The sequence below is a fragment of the Mixophyes fleayi genome, chromosome 4, assembly GCF_038048845.1.
Source record: "Mixophyes fleayi isolate aMixFle1 chromosome 4, aMixFle1.hap1, whole genome shotgun sequence".
Classification (NCBI taxonomy): Eukaryota; Metazoa; Chordata; class Amphibia; order Anura; family Limnodynastidae; genus Mixophyes; species Mixophyes fleayi.
In genome coordinates, this window is record NC_134405.1 from 152,660,916 (window position 1) to 152,679,175 (window position 18,260).

Here is an 18,260-nt window from a genome sequence, read left to right on the forward strand (position 1 = left end):
TAGAAAAATATAAGGCTTCCATTTCTTATCATTATGGTTTTCTTTATCTGTATCACCATCCCCTCAATCAACAGCGCTATACAAATATAATAATAAAATGAAAAAAGCTTATTAAAGATGTGTTTTACTGTTGATTGCACATTATATGCTGCTAATTAGCTTAGCTAAAATAACTGCATAACCACAAAATATGAGGATTCACAATACATTTCTATGTGCAGAAACGCACCTAATTGTCTGCCTTCTGCAATAGCAAGGGGCATGCCCACTGCATCCAGTACTGGGACAGCCCAGGTCATTTGGTAATGCTCAATATTTTGAAGGAAGGGACAGTGAAAGAGAGAGAAAGAGAGTGAGGGAGCAGTGTATAGAAGGCTTAGAAGCACACGTATAATAATCTAATGAAGGATTTAAATATCAGAGGTAGATGAGTTCATGTTACATGCACTAAACTTAACTATCTTCATAGCTGTAGCACCCAGATACCCTTAGCTCTGTTCTTGCAGATCACCTCCTTTCCTTTTGAACCAATAATTTGCAAAGTATTTGTTAACCTGTGTAGAAATCTGTATCATTCCAACTACTTCTTGTAAGATACACAGTGATATATTTTGCAAGTATCTCATACTTTAAAACAAGTAATGTTCCCAAAAGTGAATTTATTATGTCATAAAAAAACTCCAGTTTTTAGACATATTTGTTCCTGCAACTAGTTTCATGCAGGAATTCCTCCTTTGTACCACTTGTATGCATCACTTTGAAAATCTACATTCAAACCATCTGTACATCAAGCTTTGCTGTTATTGGTAAGACTTTCAGATTCATCTGAGCTGTAGAATGCATTACTGCACATGAGAATAAACCCAAATTACATAAAAGCCAGAATTATTGTATTTGCAACTTGAATTTAATTCCTTTTGTGTACGTCTTGATATAATTTCCCGGCCAAAGAATGTGTCCCCCCCCCCCTCTCCCCCTTCCACCCCCCCCCCCCCAACATTTCTTAGCAATATTTCAAGATGTGCAGAGTAGAGTGTAGCTCCTGGCATGTCCTGTCTCTGAAAATGTCACGTAAGCAATTCTTTTCAATTACATTCATATTAAAAAGTGATTTATGGCTTAAATCAACCAGAAGATAGTACAGGAACATAATTTGTTTAATAATAAACTAATATACATCTTTGTAGTAAGAGGGGATAGATGATGTATAGAAGCTGTTGATTAAGGATATTGTTTTTAGAAAGAAAAACAGATTGTGATCTAAATTGAGCATATCCATACAGGATAATTTCCTGGTCATTTGAGAATAATTGTTTAGGGTGATGATGGCGATGCAGATTATAGATTCTTATGTGATAATTAAGCTAGTTGATACACCCCTGTAGTACTATTTATCAGTCCTAGGCCCAAATGATCATTTGTTATAGGAGAGGACTGGCAAGGAAAGTGATCCTCAGGTCATTTTTATTTTTAGAGATGTGGCAGCTCTGAGAGATGTGCAGAGTTTCTATTGCAGCTACACTCGTTGCACTCAGCAGTACACTATTATTCTCTATATAGACACTGTGTGGATGTTAACTGGACCATTCATATCATAGTCTTCAGTACAGAAAATAGTTGTAGCCATTAGCCAGCAGTTTGCACCTCTGCTCGCCTTTCTGTAAACACAGATTATTATAAACAGTGTTACTGTTGTATCACGGGCTGCTTAGTAGAAGAATGTTGCCAACTTTCTGGCAAATGGTGACCAATAATTTTATTTTTGTAGAAATACATATAAGGTAAAGCATATCACTTTATTAAACAGGGTGTTTTAAAAGTTATAAGATAATTTGTATAAATATACAATACCATGTTTGAAATCCAATAGGAATAGTAATTGCTTTAAACTTTGGCTGCCAATCAAATTATGGAGTATCGAGTATACCAATTTGCAGTAACCTAGAGAACACTAATTACAAATACTCCTATTTATTATTGATTGGATGTCTTTACAATATATTTTACATTGATGTACATTGATTGAAGTATGAATTTTTATACTAAAACACCAAAGCAGAATTCTTCAAGAAATTGCTGCAAAAGAAAATAGTTAAAATTGTATAGTTTAAAATGTATATGAAACAAAAAACAAAACTATTAAACATTTGCTATGATACATATGTGATGCTAGTTTGAATAAAAGTTCAAAATAATCATTATGATGTGATTTACTAACTTTGCTTATGGTCCAAAAGTTTAATAACCCATTGCAAGCAGGCATTTGGGCTGCACAGTGGCCTAGTGGTTAGCACTTCTGCCTCACAGCACTGGGGTAATGAGTTTGATTCCCAACCATGGCCTTATCTGTGTGGAGTTTGTATGTTCTCCCTGTGTTTTCGTGGGTTTCCTCCAGGTGCTCCGGTTTCTTCCCACACTCCAAAAACATACTGGTAGGTTAATTGGCTGCTATTAAAAGAATGACCCTAGTCTCTGTCTGTCTGTCTCCCTCTCTGTCTGTCTGTGTGTGAGTGTGTGTCTATATTAGGGAATTTAGACTGTAAGCTCCAATGGGGCAGGGACTGATGTGAATGAGTCCTCTGTATAGCACTGCGGAATTAGTGGCGCTATATAAATTGATGATGATGATTATGATTTGCTTTGATAAGTCTAACTTAGAGGCAACCTTATACACTTCAAGTGCAGCATTGAAGACCCTGCAAACTTCAAAAAGCCCACACATTACCCTTAATCTCAGTACTAAGTTAAAACATTACATTTAATCAAAGAACGAGACCCCTATCTGTAGTAACATGTCAGCAGGTGTATTAAGCAAGTGTTACAAGCTATAATGTATAAATCTGACCATAAAGCAGGAAAGAGCTGGGGGCCACAGGTTTGCTGGGCCACCTACAGCCTAAGGCCATCTGTTGCCCATGACTGGTCTAAATTTTATTGGACTTAATTGATACCAGTGACTACATATTTGCATAATAGTAATTGTTTGTAGGCTTGTAGTCTTTGTACTTTAAAGTAAATTTAAACAATTAGGAACATAAAAAGCAACATAAATGTATTTCATAATAGAATGCAGAGAGCGCTCTTTTTAATTAACCTAAGCTACCCAACAGATATAATTAAAGTAAACATATGATTGGTTGCTTCAAGTTACAGAACATTTCCAAATATTATTTATTTTGTTAGATCAGCAATTAATCTGAAAAATAAATGTATTTAGCTTTTGTCCATGAAAATAAATAAATAAAAAATATATACATATATATATATATATAGAGAGAGAGAGAGAGAGAGAGAGAGAGAAGTGGCGGTATACCAGCCTATGCTCTCTCTCTCTCTCTGTATATATATCTAACCATATCTATATATATATATATATATATATATATATATATATATATATACACATATATATATATATATGTGTAAATATATAACAAAATCGCGCTGATATGGATGACTGCTCCTTTAAATAGCCTCATTTCTCTCCCTGTGCACTCTGTAAACCTATGAATTCATCCCTTACCTGAAGCTAATTCCACTGCTTCAATAGGACACAGATTGAACACTTGCATTTGAGGCTAGGAATCTGAGGCAGCAGCTGTCTGCATCTTTTCACTGAGTAAATTAAATCCAGTTGTCTTTAAAATCACAGGATGCAATAAAAGAGCTGTTCTGTGCCATCCTCAGATTATAAAAACTGTTGTTATAAAGAATGACAAGCTGATTAAGAGTCATTTTCTTCAGGGGAGGAGGGATACAACAGGAGGAGCGAGAGAAGAGAATATTAGACTGTCTGGATGCTACAGTTTTGGTTGATGTGCTTAATAATTACCTTCTGACAAACAGATGAACAAACAATCTCCAGGGGCGATGGGGCTCAGTCAATGAACCACAAGTACTCGCAAGTAGTAACAATAAGAAAAACATACAAACATCCCCTTCAAAGTGGTCAGTGAACAAATAATGTGATTATTAGGTTAGATTTATTCATATTATACCTGCTGTACTTCTTTCCTATTACATATGTTTTTGCCAATTTTATGCTTGGATAAAAAAAATATTATAAGCTAAGCTTTACTGAAAGTCCCTTTTTCAATACTGAAAAAGTACATTAGCCAAGTCCAATAAAAGGATACCAAGAATTTTGGACTGGAAACATGTAAAGTAGAGTTTGCTCATGTCATAACATTTGCCTGATACTTCCTTTGACAGTGGGTCATAAATAAGGTAAAACCGTTATATGAACATGCCCCCATAAGCACCATTGGGTACATGATTGTGAATTATGGGGAAATAAGTGAGTTACAGATTTTGTATTGAAAAAGGGGTTCTGAGCAAACTGGGACCCAGAAGACCTAAACAGGAAAAGACTATGCAATCAAGTATTCATCCCATACAGGAAGGCCTATATATGCAGCTGTTGCCAAATTACAAAGCAGTGCCACTAAATTAAGTGTAAATGAATCAAACCCATTAGAATAAGTGCGTGGCTATAACCATAGTAAACTATAGGAATGCACTGGGATCCACCAGTTGAGAGAGTGCTGCAAATAAGAATGTGTCTCTATAGATACCCTTAGCCTTACTAAATATTCATTTATTTTAAGCAAACACATAAGAATAAAATAATGTACATTTCTTTGGTTGGAATCTGTATAAAACTTTATTGCAGCATATATCAGATGTTAGCGGGGCAAGTGTGATATTCATCTGGAGTTTGAGGTGCCCAGGGCCTCTTTAAAAATATGGGGCTATGAGTTCCAATTAAGTCCCGTTGCTTCCTTCATTAGCATATTGGGAAATCAAAGGCTTCCTTAAAAAAAAAATTAAATCAATTAATGTTTACACTGGACTTTTATGTGTAATATGTATTATATTCAGTAAATGCACTGAGAATGCCAGTAAAATATTTTCTTCATACTGTGTTTTATTATCATTAAAGCAAAATAGTAATGTTTCAGCTCACTAGTGTATGTGTGCAGTTTATTTTCCTATTGATAGTTATGTTTTTATGTGTTTTCAGTTACAGTCTTGATCAGAAATGCACATTGTGAGAAAGGAAAGCGCTTTTATTGTCACTGTCACATTTTAACAACCTTTTTTAACACTGTTTATTTTTTCTTTCTATGTCATGGTGGATTCTCTCCCGAGACAACCGCTTGCATTTCTCTAATTTCTCTCTTGGGAAATAACAATGAAATAATGGTTTTACTTGCTAATAAGTAGACGTACATCCTCTGATTTCGAAAAACTATGCACAAAACACAACAAAATCCTGAATAGCATTGTCTTTTACGGAAATGTATTTATTCATGGAACAAGTTTATGGCCTAGATTTACAATCTTGCAACTTTCGGGAAGGGAAGAGTGGTTTTGTTGTGGTAATGTGTGCCTAGTGATTATGACAGTCTGCACTATCCTGACCACATCTGACACCATGAGAATTTAACTTTCCAAAATATGTCTATTAAGTCTGGGAGATTAGAGAGTCAAATAAAAATGACACCTCCTTACACAGGCCCGGCGCTCCCATTAGGCAAGGTTAGGCAATTGCCTAGGGCACCGGGCTCTGCAGGGCCCCTCGAAATTAAAAAAAAACGGAAATCCACGGGGAGGAGAGGAGGGAAGGGGCTATGAATCTTACCTGCATGAAGCTGCTCCTCTCTGCTCTGTCTCCTCCCCTCCGCTCACTGACAGTGACAGGCCGTGATGATGTCATCATCACGGCCCGACAGTGTCTGAGTGGAGGGGAGAAGACAGAGCAGAGAGGAGCAGCTTCATGCAGGTAAGTTAAAGAAAGACATGGGGAGGGGTGGGGAGGGAAGCGCAGCGGCGATTTTTAAAGTGGGGGGGGCGGCGATTTTTTAAGGGGGGGGCGGCGATTTTTTAAGGGGGGGGGCGATGATTTTTAAAGGGGGGGGGGGGCGGCGATTTTCACACTGTGCCTAGGGCGCCAAGGACCCTAGCACCGGCGCTGTCCTTACAATGAACAGTTTGGACATTTGGAATTTAATTTCACTTATAGAGTAGCCTACATATATGCAATCAGGGACAAACATAGGATTTGTAGAGGGGGGTTTCCACACCATGCCACCAGTGGGCGTGACAAGCATGCATGGGGGTGTTGCTATAATTTTAGACAGTGCTTGGCTGCTTTCCAACTCTTCCTATCCCCATTATATACATGGGCAATGCTACGTGCAGTACTGTTAGGGGCACGCAGCTCTCCCTGTTCAAGCAGAGCCGTGTGAAGAAGGGGCAGGGTCCAGCCACCTCAATTATATGCCCCAGAGTTGGAGGGGGTTTCTAGGTACTAGGAACCCTCCCCCCCCCCCTCGGTTTGCCTATGGCAATGACGTTCATACGCCAAATAAATAACCCTAACCCTAACCTGCCCAGTGTATTAAATGCAGATGAAAAAACAACATAAAAAAAGAAAAGGACAGGGGGTAAAATAAGGGATTGGACCTACACAGAGCAAACAGAGACTATTGGATTAAGCTATTTTATTGAATGTATTCCAAGTATCTGGGAAAAATACATTAACCTTTGTCACCACACAGCTTCTCATTAACCATAAATCAGTTAATCCTTCTCCTCACCTCATTCATATTGAGGGTGAGGTATTTACAGTCTATTAATTGACCACCAAAATTTTTTGGTGAATTGTTCAGGCATTACAGTTAATACAGTCTTCTCAAACGCTTTTCATGTGCATTGATTTGATTTGAGTCCTGCTCAATGCATAGAAAATGCTCTTCTGACACAGTTCAACAGTACAGATGCAGTGACTGGTCTGAAAACAATGCAATAGTTCAAAAGAAAATTACCTTGGGCGCTTGTTTAAAATAAATCAAATATCATATATAGGTAAAGAAAATATGGAAATCAGCAGCCAAGAAAAGGGAAGTCTAAAAACCTTTAATAGCTGAAAACTGACAACCGGTTAATTATTCTGCTCCCTTTAGATGGATTATTTCTGGCTGTGTTGCTAAGTGCTCTATTTCAACTAAATAGACTTTATTGTATGAGTGGCCAATATACCTTGGGTACCCACTTTCTGGGAACTCCACCCAGCATGTCTTGATCTTATGGCAGGTCTCTTTTAATTTAGATTATTGTTTTTATTCTTATTTATTCTATTGTGATAGTCTGTGCACCCCTGTTTGTGTTTTAAACACAACATTTTCTTTTTCATGTTGAGTAGAGTTCTCTACCTAAAACTACTAGCATATTTTTTTATGCTCCTTAGAAATTCCAAGTGCATATTGTATTTTCGGCCTTCTCAGAAAAGTTGCATACCCCAAAAATATATTTGTTGACCCATAATCCAAAAAAGTATATATATATATATATATATATATATATATATATATATATATATATATATATATATATATATCATCATCAGTTATTTATATAGCGCCATTAATTCCACAGCACTGTACAGAGAACTAACTCACATCAGTCCCTGCCACAGCTTAAAGTCTAAATTCCCTAACATACACACCAAGGGAGACTAAGGTCAATTTTTTTTTAATAGCAGCCAATTCACCTACTAGTATGTTGTTTTTTTTTGGAGTGTGGGAGGAAACCGGAGCACCCATAGGAAACCCACACAAACATGGGGAGAACATACAAACTCCACACAGATAAGGCCATGGTCAGGAATTGAACTCATGACCCCAGTGCTGTGAGGCAGAAGTGCTAACCACTAAGCTACCATATATATATATATATATATAGTTTTTTCTTAAACAATATTCAAAACAATAAACCTGGTACCAAACCTTTAAACTTGAATTTGTTTTACAGTATGATGCACACATAACATTTGGATTTACCCAACATGAATTATAAATTAGTGGTGCTCTGAAAAGGTATGCATATAGCCAGGGGCTGGCTGGCAGACTTTAGCCCGGGGAGCAAGCACACAACACTGGCCCATAAGTAGCGGCCCATCCTTAAAAGGTGTTTTTTCGGTACAATATATTTTTAGCAATATAAAAAGAGGCTATAGGGGGGTATTCAATTGTTAGCAAGATCGCTGAAATACTCGCGCTCCAAAAATATTACCGTTAATACGGTAATATTGCGCGTAAATACTGTTAATACGGTAATTTACTCGCTGGGAAATTCAGCGAGATATTACCGTATTAACGGTAATATTTATGGAGCACGAGTATTTCAGCGATCTCGCTAACAATTGAATACCCCCCTTAGTGTTCTAGTGTTGCTTAATCCAGTGATACTTTATTATTATAAATAGTATCTCTTAAATAATAAAAATAAATAATGCAACAAAAACCAAACCTCACTTTGTATTGCATTTTATTTTATATGTTCTCCATCCCTACAATACTTTTTTGTTTTTTTTAACCACATACCTGTCTGATTATAATGGGATTTATCAAAATTCCAAAAGCCCATTTGCTTTAAAAACCTGATGTTTTTGTCAGCAAAGGGCTTGCTTTTGCTTGGCCCTATATACTAATAGAGTTATTATTTGTTTTAGGGTTAACCTAAAACAAATAATATGAGGGGTGGTAGTGGGAGGAGGAGCACATTTAATAAATAGACCTATTTCCGTACAACCAGCCCCAAAATTAAATTAATAGCATTACCAATTAATATCTAAACATATTTCCCTCCCTCCAAACAGCCCCAGCAATAAATTAAATAGCATTTATATTTAATAAATATAACCCACCCCACATCATTAAATAATTCATATTCACATTTCATAAATAGCTCTTCTCCCCATGATCAGCCCCATATTCAATTTATAGCCCCACACCACCCCAGTATTAAATTAAAGGTCCCGTCACCTCACCTTAAATTGATAGGTCCCACTATTAAATTGCCCCACTATCACCCCACAAATAAAATAGCACCCATTAAATAATTAGCCAACACCTGCACTCCACCATTAAACAGCCTACCTCCCACTCTATATTAAGATCCCCCCTTCCCTCACATATTAACATACTGTGCCCACACACACACACACACACACACACACACACACACACCCTACATTAACAGACTGTGCCCACACACACACACACACACCCTACATTAGCAGACTGTGCCCACACACACACCCTACATAACATGCTGTGCCCACACACACCCTACATTAACAGATTGTGCCCACACACACTCACTCCATATTAACATCCCCCACAACACTTACCTTATTTCATCTGTGGCGTGCGCTGTCTGCTGCACTTCACTCTGTCACATGGGACGTGCACCACGTGAAAGGTACCGTCCCATGTGACACCGTGGCTCTCAGTGATAGGCCACACATAGAACAGGGAAGGAGGGGGGCCAATATAGAAGGTGGCTGGTCCCGAGGGAGGAGCCAGCTACCAAGCAATATAAAGTTGGGCCGGTTACTCCACCGGCCCAAAATACACTTTTTTTTATGACCGTCCCCGGGCCAGCCCGTATCTGCATATAGCAAAAAAAGGGATATCCTGTGCATTGCAGATCCAAAATCTCATTACATTATATAGCCTCATGCTCACCACATGCACTTGACGACACCCACCATATACAGTGAACACATGAACACCAAACACCGCCCAATATTCCCCATATACCATTCTGTGTCTAGAATTACAACCACTGTTTACAAGGGCAAGATTGTATTTCCTACTGAATTGTTTGGTTGAAGTTTACTCTAGGAAGCACAACTTAATCCGTTAACCTGCTACAACACAGGTAGCTTCCTGATGAATTTATAAAGCTGTGTGTCCCAGTGGAGAAATTTTACTGAACTGGGACATATCTGCTGACTATGTGGGTTCTACTAACAGCCAAAAGCTATTGGAGCTTCCCTACTATGTATATTATATAGCAGAAAAGCTCCATTAGCTGCATCTGTGTCTATGTGGCATATGGAGGTTATGTGTCAGTAAAAGAGGACTGCAGGTGCATTCTGCAGTGAATGTAAGGGGATGTCAATGCAGGAATGAATTGACTGGATCTACCACCTGCTAGTATAACAGACACATTCCTGATTGTAGGAAATGGGTTATAAATTTTGGGCCAGCTGCTGAGTAGTCGGGCATATCTAAGCTTAGGTGCCATGTAAGAATATGTTCCCCTGCCACACTAGCCAGTATTACTGTATCATTTCACATTTTGTACATTAACATTACTTTGTAGAGCTGCACTAAGCACCACTAATGTAACTAAAGTCCAATAATGGTAGGGCCTAGACCTTTCGGAAATGCCATAAAGCTCCACGGTTGGGACAGACTAGCACAAGAGAGTAGCAAAGCTGAGGTGAAATGTATTCTAATTGAGTTTCACTGCAGAACAAGCCATTTCACTGACCTGCCAAATTTCAGCAATATGATCAGTGAGTTACGCTTGTGCTTCATCATTCCGCACTGTATTTGTAATCTCGCATTTTACAAAATTCATCGTCTATGAATAGAGACAGAATGACAACAGTCAATTGATTCTGCAGTATCGTGTTGTTAAGGTAGGGCAGGAAACACTTAAGGACAAAATCCACATGCTCGCAAGCATCACAAATCCATGTTCATATTCATCATCATCATCACCATTTATTTATATAGTACCACTGATTCCGCAGCGCTGTACAGAGAACTCATTCACATCAGTCCCTGCCCCATTGGAGCTTACAGTCTAAATTAACTAACATACAGAGAGAAAGAGAGAGAGACTAGGGTCAATTTTAATAGCCGCCAATTAACCTACTAGTATGTTTTTGGAGTGTGGGAGGAAACCGGAGCACCCAGAGGACACCCACGCAAACACGAGGAGAACATACAAACTCCACACAGATAAGGTCATGGTCAGGAATTGAACTCATGACCCCCCAGCGCTGTGAGGCAGAAGTGCTAACCACTTAGCCACCGTGCTACAGGTATAGCTCATTCATTCCTTTGATACATTTAAATACAATGGAATGGGGTGTATTTTGGGGTCAGGAATTTATCCTGCATATTGAGTCTGGCCAGGGTATACAAAAGTGACTTGAGGTGAGGTGGATGATACTCTTTATTAGCTGATATGATCTACTACACCGTTATATACTGTTCGGCCCATGTTTGTAGATAAATAATTAGTGACATTCTGAAAATGTTGCAGTCTATATAGCACTAAAAGACAAAATGCAACACAGTGCAAAGAAAATGTAGATCCTTAAGAAATGAGAAAATATATATTTTTTCTACAATTCTAGAATTAAGTATATGTCACATTCAATGTGATGGGGGTTAAAAGGTATATGTTTGAATGAGCTACAGGCTGGAGAAGATAACGGTAACACAGAAAGAAAAAAAAAGTTTAACAAAGGACATCCGTTGTGCAAGGCGATTTCAAAACCACATCTCATTTCATTCAACCGGATCTGCTCATTTCATCATTTTTCTCTGCTGTGCTATTTAGAGTCTTCCTGCAGTCCTGCACTTTGCAGAGAACAGTGCCATTTTTTTTAATTAGTAGATACAGTGGCTGTGGTTGGAAATCCAACTAATTGGGCTGAAACTGACAAATCGTATTAGAAAGGCTTGAAAGTGTTTCTGTCTCTAAAAGAGGAACTTGTAGAGAGAGGAAACAGTGCGTTATAGGGCACAACCTCTTTCAAATTCAACACTGGTGACAGTTGGAGAGGTACGTTTTGTTTTATTCTGTTATCTCTTACAAATGGTATTTTACTTGTTACGAATAGAATAGTAATGCTAGTAGCAAGTATATCAATATCTACAAAAAACAAATCCCATTCCCCCATTAATTGCAAATGTGTTTTAAAGAGTATTTTCTCTTGTATTTAATATTTTAAGTGTATTTTAAGTGTAAACATATATAACTAGTATATAAATATATTAATTTGCTTACCATCATCGTTTGGACCTAAATCTCGCTACACTTCTTTTCTTTTCACTTTTGTAACATTCAGTGGTTTTAAGAAGTGCCAACAGTTTTTTAAATGAAACCAAACTAATTTCAGCTTTATTCACTATGTGCATTATTGTGAGTTGTATGATTAGCTGGTGCTCAGACATTTTGTAGTTTTATTTTACTTGTTGTGATATCCTGAGAACAGCTAAGGTGTGCCTATGTAACTACAGAAGGCATGAAACTGGAGTGCAGATAGAGCGCGGTTTGAGGAGATGAACAGCGTGACCAGTATCACGGTGATCATCGGGTCACACCATTGTTTACACTGCTCCATCCACACACATTTGTATGTTTATAGTAATGTAAGTTTCTGTCTTCTATATACAGTGTTTTAACACAGTGTAATGCTATAATTAAGGGCCTAGTGAAGCATTAGTGGTACATGATGTGAAAAAGCAAAATGTTTATTACAGTTTATTATTTAATAACTGTTTATTGCGTACTACTTACATTGTTTATTACACCATAAGTAGTACATCTCCTGGATCACCAAATACATATGGGCGAAAGCTCCATACAAGAATGTATAGCTTGTCAGTTTTAAAAAAAAGTTGCTAAAATATTTTTTGCCCTGAGTGATCCCTTTCCCCCTGCGTGGGGAACCCCTATGTGTGTCCCTTTGTATGTATTTTCTCCCCCTTTTTTTTTTTCTGTACCCCACATACTTTTGTAAAATTTGAATAAAAACATTGATGCAAAAAAAAAATAAATAATTTTTTGCAAATAAAAAGATAATAATAAGAAAGCGATTTGAAATATCAATAAATGTAATGTTTTTCAGATTATTTTCTCTCAAAAAATATTAGTTTGCACATAATACAGATTATTGTCCCTTTTGTACAGTATAATTACAATAGGGGCTAGAATGACAAGTTTTCTATGATGACATGGTTCCCTGCAAGTCCATCTCACTACAGTAATGTATGGATTATTTTGCATTCCCACAGAATACCACACATGGCTTCATTTTTTAAATAACTGCCTGAGATAGTACAAGTTCCAATGCAACTGCTTGAGAAATAATAGTAGCAATACATTTTAATGTGTGGATTTATCTACTCGTTTGAAGTGTCTTTTGGTAACAGCTAATATATACTTATTTTAAATGCCATGAATGCATCATACCATTTGAGCTATACTTGCAAGGTCCCATTATGCATAATTTGACCTTAAATTGACCCTTGTTTTTACTAGGGTGCCTGCAGTGCAGTGTTGTTGGCTGATAGCCACTGCCATGAACTGTTACAGCAATCTTTCCAATCTATTGCCCCCCTTCCATGTCTCTCTCTCCTTACTTTGACGCAGGATAACATGCTCATTTTATACACTGTGACTTTATAGGGGACATTTTAGAAAAGCTTGTTTAATGTACAAAAGTGCTGAAACCCGTAACAGTAGCTTGCTTTTATTTTCTAAACTGAAGTAGAAAAAACACAGAACCTGACTGGCTCATTTTACGTACAACTCTTTTTTCCTGTAAACTAAGTTTCACAAATGACACCCTCTGTGTCTACCAGCTAAATGCTGAAATAGAATTTCGCACATGGAAAGTTGCTGAAAGCCCCATGTGCCAGGGACTGGGTCGAAATAACAACAATACACCTACTTACCTAGAGACAGCCCTGACTCTACACTTTCACAAATATGGATGGTATTTATATTTGCAGTAAAAACACTAAACATAAAACTATTAAAAATTTACTGCAAATGTATAAACATTTTGAATCGTATTGTATTTTCGTTTTTAGATTTAAGAAAGTCAGTTGTTCGCTTTAAGAGTTAGTGGAAGTAGTGCTGCTTTCAGGTTCCTACTAAACCACATTGGGGAGGGTAACAGGAAACGAGGGCTTGAAAACAGAACGATGATGGTTTTAAAAGTCAGGTGAAGAACAAAACCGTTGCATTAAAATGCAAGTGGCAGCGAATGACCTAACCTAACTAGTTATGTGGCTGAGCGTTCAAAGAATTTGCCTTACAAAATCCCTAAGACTCTGGTGTCAGCACTCTTCCAGTATCAAACAGCTATGTGACTTGGATGTCAAAGTAAGACTACAGTATACTCTATGTCCAATGATTTCATTTATGGAATATCTCAGAAATGCAGAATGCAGATGAAGCAGCACTTTGTAACAAATAAGTCATCTAGCTCACCCAGAGCTGGATTAAGGCTCTGGGGGGCCCGGGGCACTTTAGGCAGGGGGGCCCCTATGATGTAACATGGTTATCATTTTAGACAAACACACAGGCAATGCTGTGTGCACTACTGTTAGGTGCACGCAGCTCTGCCTTCACTGGCAGTACACGGTGAAGCGGGACATACCTTCCAACTGTCCTTGTAGTTGGACCCAATCCTGACTACGCGTGACAGTCACCCAAATTCAGGACTGCCCGACCAGATTCAGAACAGTTGGCAGACTGTCCTGCTCTCTCCTACCTGTTCTTGTCACTTTCACCACTTGTGGCTGCTGGTGTCTTTAGCTCAGTTGCTGCTTGTCTGGAACTTGGAATGTTGGGGGCCCTATTTGAAAAAAAAAATGGGTTCATGAAAATTAGAAAATTCCAACCAACCCCAATGTTAAATCAATAGTATTCTCATTTAATATATAAATATATTTCCCTCCCTCGAAAAAGCCCTATCAATAAATTAAATGGCATTTATGTTTAAAATATATAACCATTTACCACAATCATCCACGGCATTAAATAATTCATATTCACATTTAATAAACAGACCTAATTTTCCCCAAAAAGCCCCACATTCATTTATGAGCTTCCAAACCACCCCAGCATCAAATTTAAAGGTCCAATCACCCCAACTTAAATTGATAGCCCACACTATTAAATTAAATTGCCCCACCATCACTCCACAAATAAAATAGCACCCATTAAATAATTAGCATCCACCTGCAATCCAAGATTAAATTAAGAACCCCCCTTCCCTCACACATTATATTAACATACTACCCCCCTCACACACACATTATATTAACGTACTACCCCCACTAACTTTGTTTTATCCGCTCGCTGTATGGCCTTGTTTCTCCTTGTTTCTCTTCACAAATGGGACGGCACCTGTCACGTGTTGCAGGTCCCATGTGACACCAATAGCAGGCGACACACAGGGAAAGGGGAGGACGGATCGTAAGGATCCGTGGCCAATGATAGAAGGTGGCTGGTTTCGGAGGAGGGGCCAGCCACCAAGTAATAGAGACTTGGGCCAGTGCAGGGACCGGCCCAAAATAGTCTCTCTTTTATTTCTGCCCGGCCCAGCGGGCATATGCCCCCCAACTTCCCGTCCCAGCCCGCCTCAGAAAATAGTATTGATACTGCACATTAAAAAAAAAAGAAACACTGATAAAATTACATCAGTTTTAATATATATATATATCTCAAAATTATTGACATGTTATAAATGTTTCTTTCCTTTTAATGTGCGGTATCATTGCTCTTTATGTATGTGTATGTATATGTATACATTATATATATATATATATATATATATATACACGTAGACACACACAACAAGTATGTTATGGGATCTTCCCTATTTTGTTAGTAATTAAAGTGGTTATGCCTCTTCTATTAAAGGTTTAATTAACATATACATGCACATATATATATATATATATATATATATATATATATATATATATATATATACACATACATACATACATACACACATATTCCAAGTGAAAGTTTGACTCACCTTGGCAGCCACGTTCAGCAAAGCATTCCAGTGTCTTTTGGTATGTGAGGAGCTGCTGCTGCACATGCGCAGCAGCTTCATTTCGGCCATCTTAGAATAGCCTGATGTACAGCAGCACCGCGGCTGCTGTATATCAGGCCAGCTGTCAAATTCTGCGGGGGGCGGTGCACCTGCGTCAGGGGGCCCCACAGCCTCACAAGCAGCAGAATCGGATCACCGACTGACAGGTGATCCGTTCAGCTGGCGGCCGGCGGCGGGGGGCCCTCAGAGAGAGGGGGGCCCGGGGCACGTGCCCCCTGTGCTCCCCCCTTAATCCGGCCATGAGCTCACCAATTACTTAGCTCTTTATCGCGCTTTTTCCCTTTGACGCTAATGTTAATTAGCTATCACATGCTGTGATATCTGGTGCGCATATCACTGCAGAGGTTGCACGAAAGTTTACTGCACTAAATGTTTCATTAAAGGGCAGAAGCAACTAGGAATATCCAAACATTTCAAACAATGAAAATCAGTTGTTTTTCAGTTTTAGTACAGATGTTGTTTGTACTTTAACAGCTAAAAAATTGTAATCTTACAAAAAAAGAGAAAACGGTCCACATTTCTCTTCCTTCTCAACAACACTTGTAAGTTTTCCTATCTCCTATTTGCCGGAGGGGTTTAGAGCTGCTGCTTATCACAAGCCCACCTCGCGCCAGCATCAATCTAAAAACTTTGACAAGCCCTGTCATAGAAAAAAAACAAGTGTAACCAGCTTAAGTCACAAAAATGATTTATTTAACAGATAGATTTGTAAATTATTTGTGGGATTTCTGACTTGTGAAAGTTTATGGCATTAAAGTGTTCTCTTTCTAAAAATGGTAAAAACTGCTCTAAGAAATCTCTACTAACTGTACAATGCAAGCCAGCAGTGTGCTGAATGCTGAATGCTATGGCCTTTGAATGAGTTTAAATTGCCGGCATCATAAATTAGTGGTCAGTGTATTGAGTAGAAGATACTATCAGAAGTTACTAAGAAGTCATTTCAAGAAATCTGCATCATGCCTTCTGGTTGTCCAGGAGCCACAACGACCTCATTTTCCAAATGCATAATTATTTTAATTTATATCATTTATTACTATTAATTCATTGTATCATTTTTTTAATTGACATTTTCTATCATGCTGTGGAGCACTGTTACAGGTTATTCAGATAATTGTTTCATACATAATACTTAAAAAAATATATTGTACAGTGCTACACTATATAGACAACATTAGCTTCCTACAGGATTATGAATTAAAAGATGCTATAGTCATATTGGAAGAAAACAGAACATGGTTGAGAGCTACTAATATGTCAGAGAGGGAAATAATAATATGGAGTTTAGCGTAAAGGCCAAAATGTATTATTGGACTACCAGTTATAAAATACAAGTTTCCTCATGAAAGCTACTAATAACATTAGCAAAGGTCTAAAATATATTTTAGATAAAGATATTTTAGATAAAGTTTGGAGGGATCCTTATGCACAATAAACATTGTGTTTTCCAGTCTGTTGAAGGACACATACAGTGGACCCCTTTCTGTCTAATATGGCGTCTAATAGAAAGCAATAGTTTGATGCAAAAATGAGAGGGGTGAGGCAGAAACCTAAATGTGTCATGATTTGTTGTACCAAAACAATGTTAGTTTTGTAAACATCTGTACAGTTGAACCAGCAGATAGCACGTTAACAATTAAAACAAATGCCTGTTATACCAAGAATCCTGGATCTTATTGTCCCAGTATCAAGCCCCACCAAAAGTGTCTCTAATGCAGTTATCCCCCTCAGATCACCTTTAAAACAAAAATTTGGTGTCTATCCAGGTGTTACATAGTCATTGAAGTTGAAAAAAAGTCACCTGTCCTTGAATCTTAGCTTTTATTCCTCTCGGTCACTTTTATACTGCTTTTTGTCGCCATTGTTCAGCTGAATCAGCTAAGTGTCCCATTGATACTTTCACAATTCTAAGTTTAGAATGTTCCTCACTGGGATCCTACTGCCTTATCTTGGTTAGGAATCATCCAAACATGAATCTCTGATTGTGTCTGAGCTGCAGTGAACTGCCTTGACCACTGCCCGGTGCATATATTCCTGATAGGAATTTACCAGTGTTTGCTTCCAGCCACCTCAATTTGACCAAAATACAGGAACTCCCAGTGACGCAACATCACACATACGTGTAACATTATGGACAAAGTCCATATTGTATTAAAAGGAAAAAAAAAATCCACTGGCAGCTACATAAGGCTTTTTAGACAGTTACTGTAACCAAAGGCTATTCTTTTATGTAAGTAATTTGAATTAAAACAAAGGTGATATTATAGTGTACTATAAGTACATAAATCTGGAAAATTCCATCAAATATAGCTTATTTTCTACAGTATGTCAATGTTTACCTAGATAATTGTGAATGTTATAAGTAGCATTTTATATTCAGATATATTTGTTTTTTACATTTTCAGATATTCAAATTAGCATTTATTGAAATATATAATACATGCGCTTTAAAAGTCCTGTTGGCAGCTATCAAAGATCTCATGTTTACCAGCACTGGAAATGAATGGACCTTTAACTAACCAGGGAAAAT

The 18,260-nt window shown here is 37.8% G+C and overlaps 1 protein-coding gene across 19 annotated transcripts in view; it reads left to right on the forward strand.

Moving 5' to 3' along the window:
• Positions 1 to 18,260, forward strand: part of CELF2 (CUGBP Elav-like family member 2) — a 382,596-nt gene that overhangs the window by 110,896 nt on the left and 253,440 nt on the right. Inside the window, exon 1 of one of the 19 annotated variants that reach the window (XM_075208629.1) lies at positions 11,404 to 11,655. The exons of the other annotated variants lie outside the window; for them this stretch is intronic. The gene's annotated coding sequence lies outside the window, so the exon portion shown is untranslated. Of the gene's footprint in view, positions 1 to 11,403; positions 11,656 to 18,260 lie in introns of those variants that run through there. 19 annotated transcript variants of the gene reach the window in all.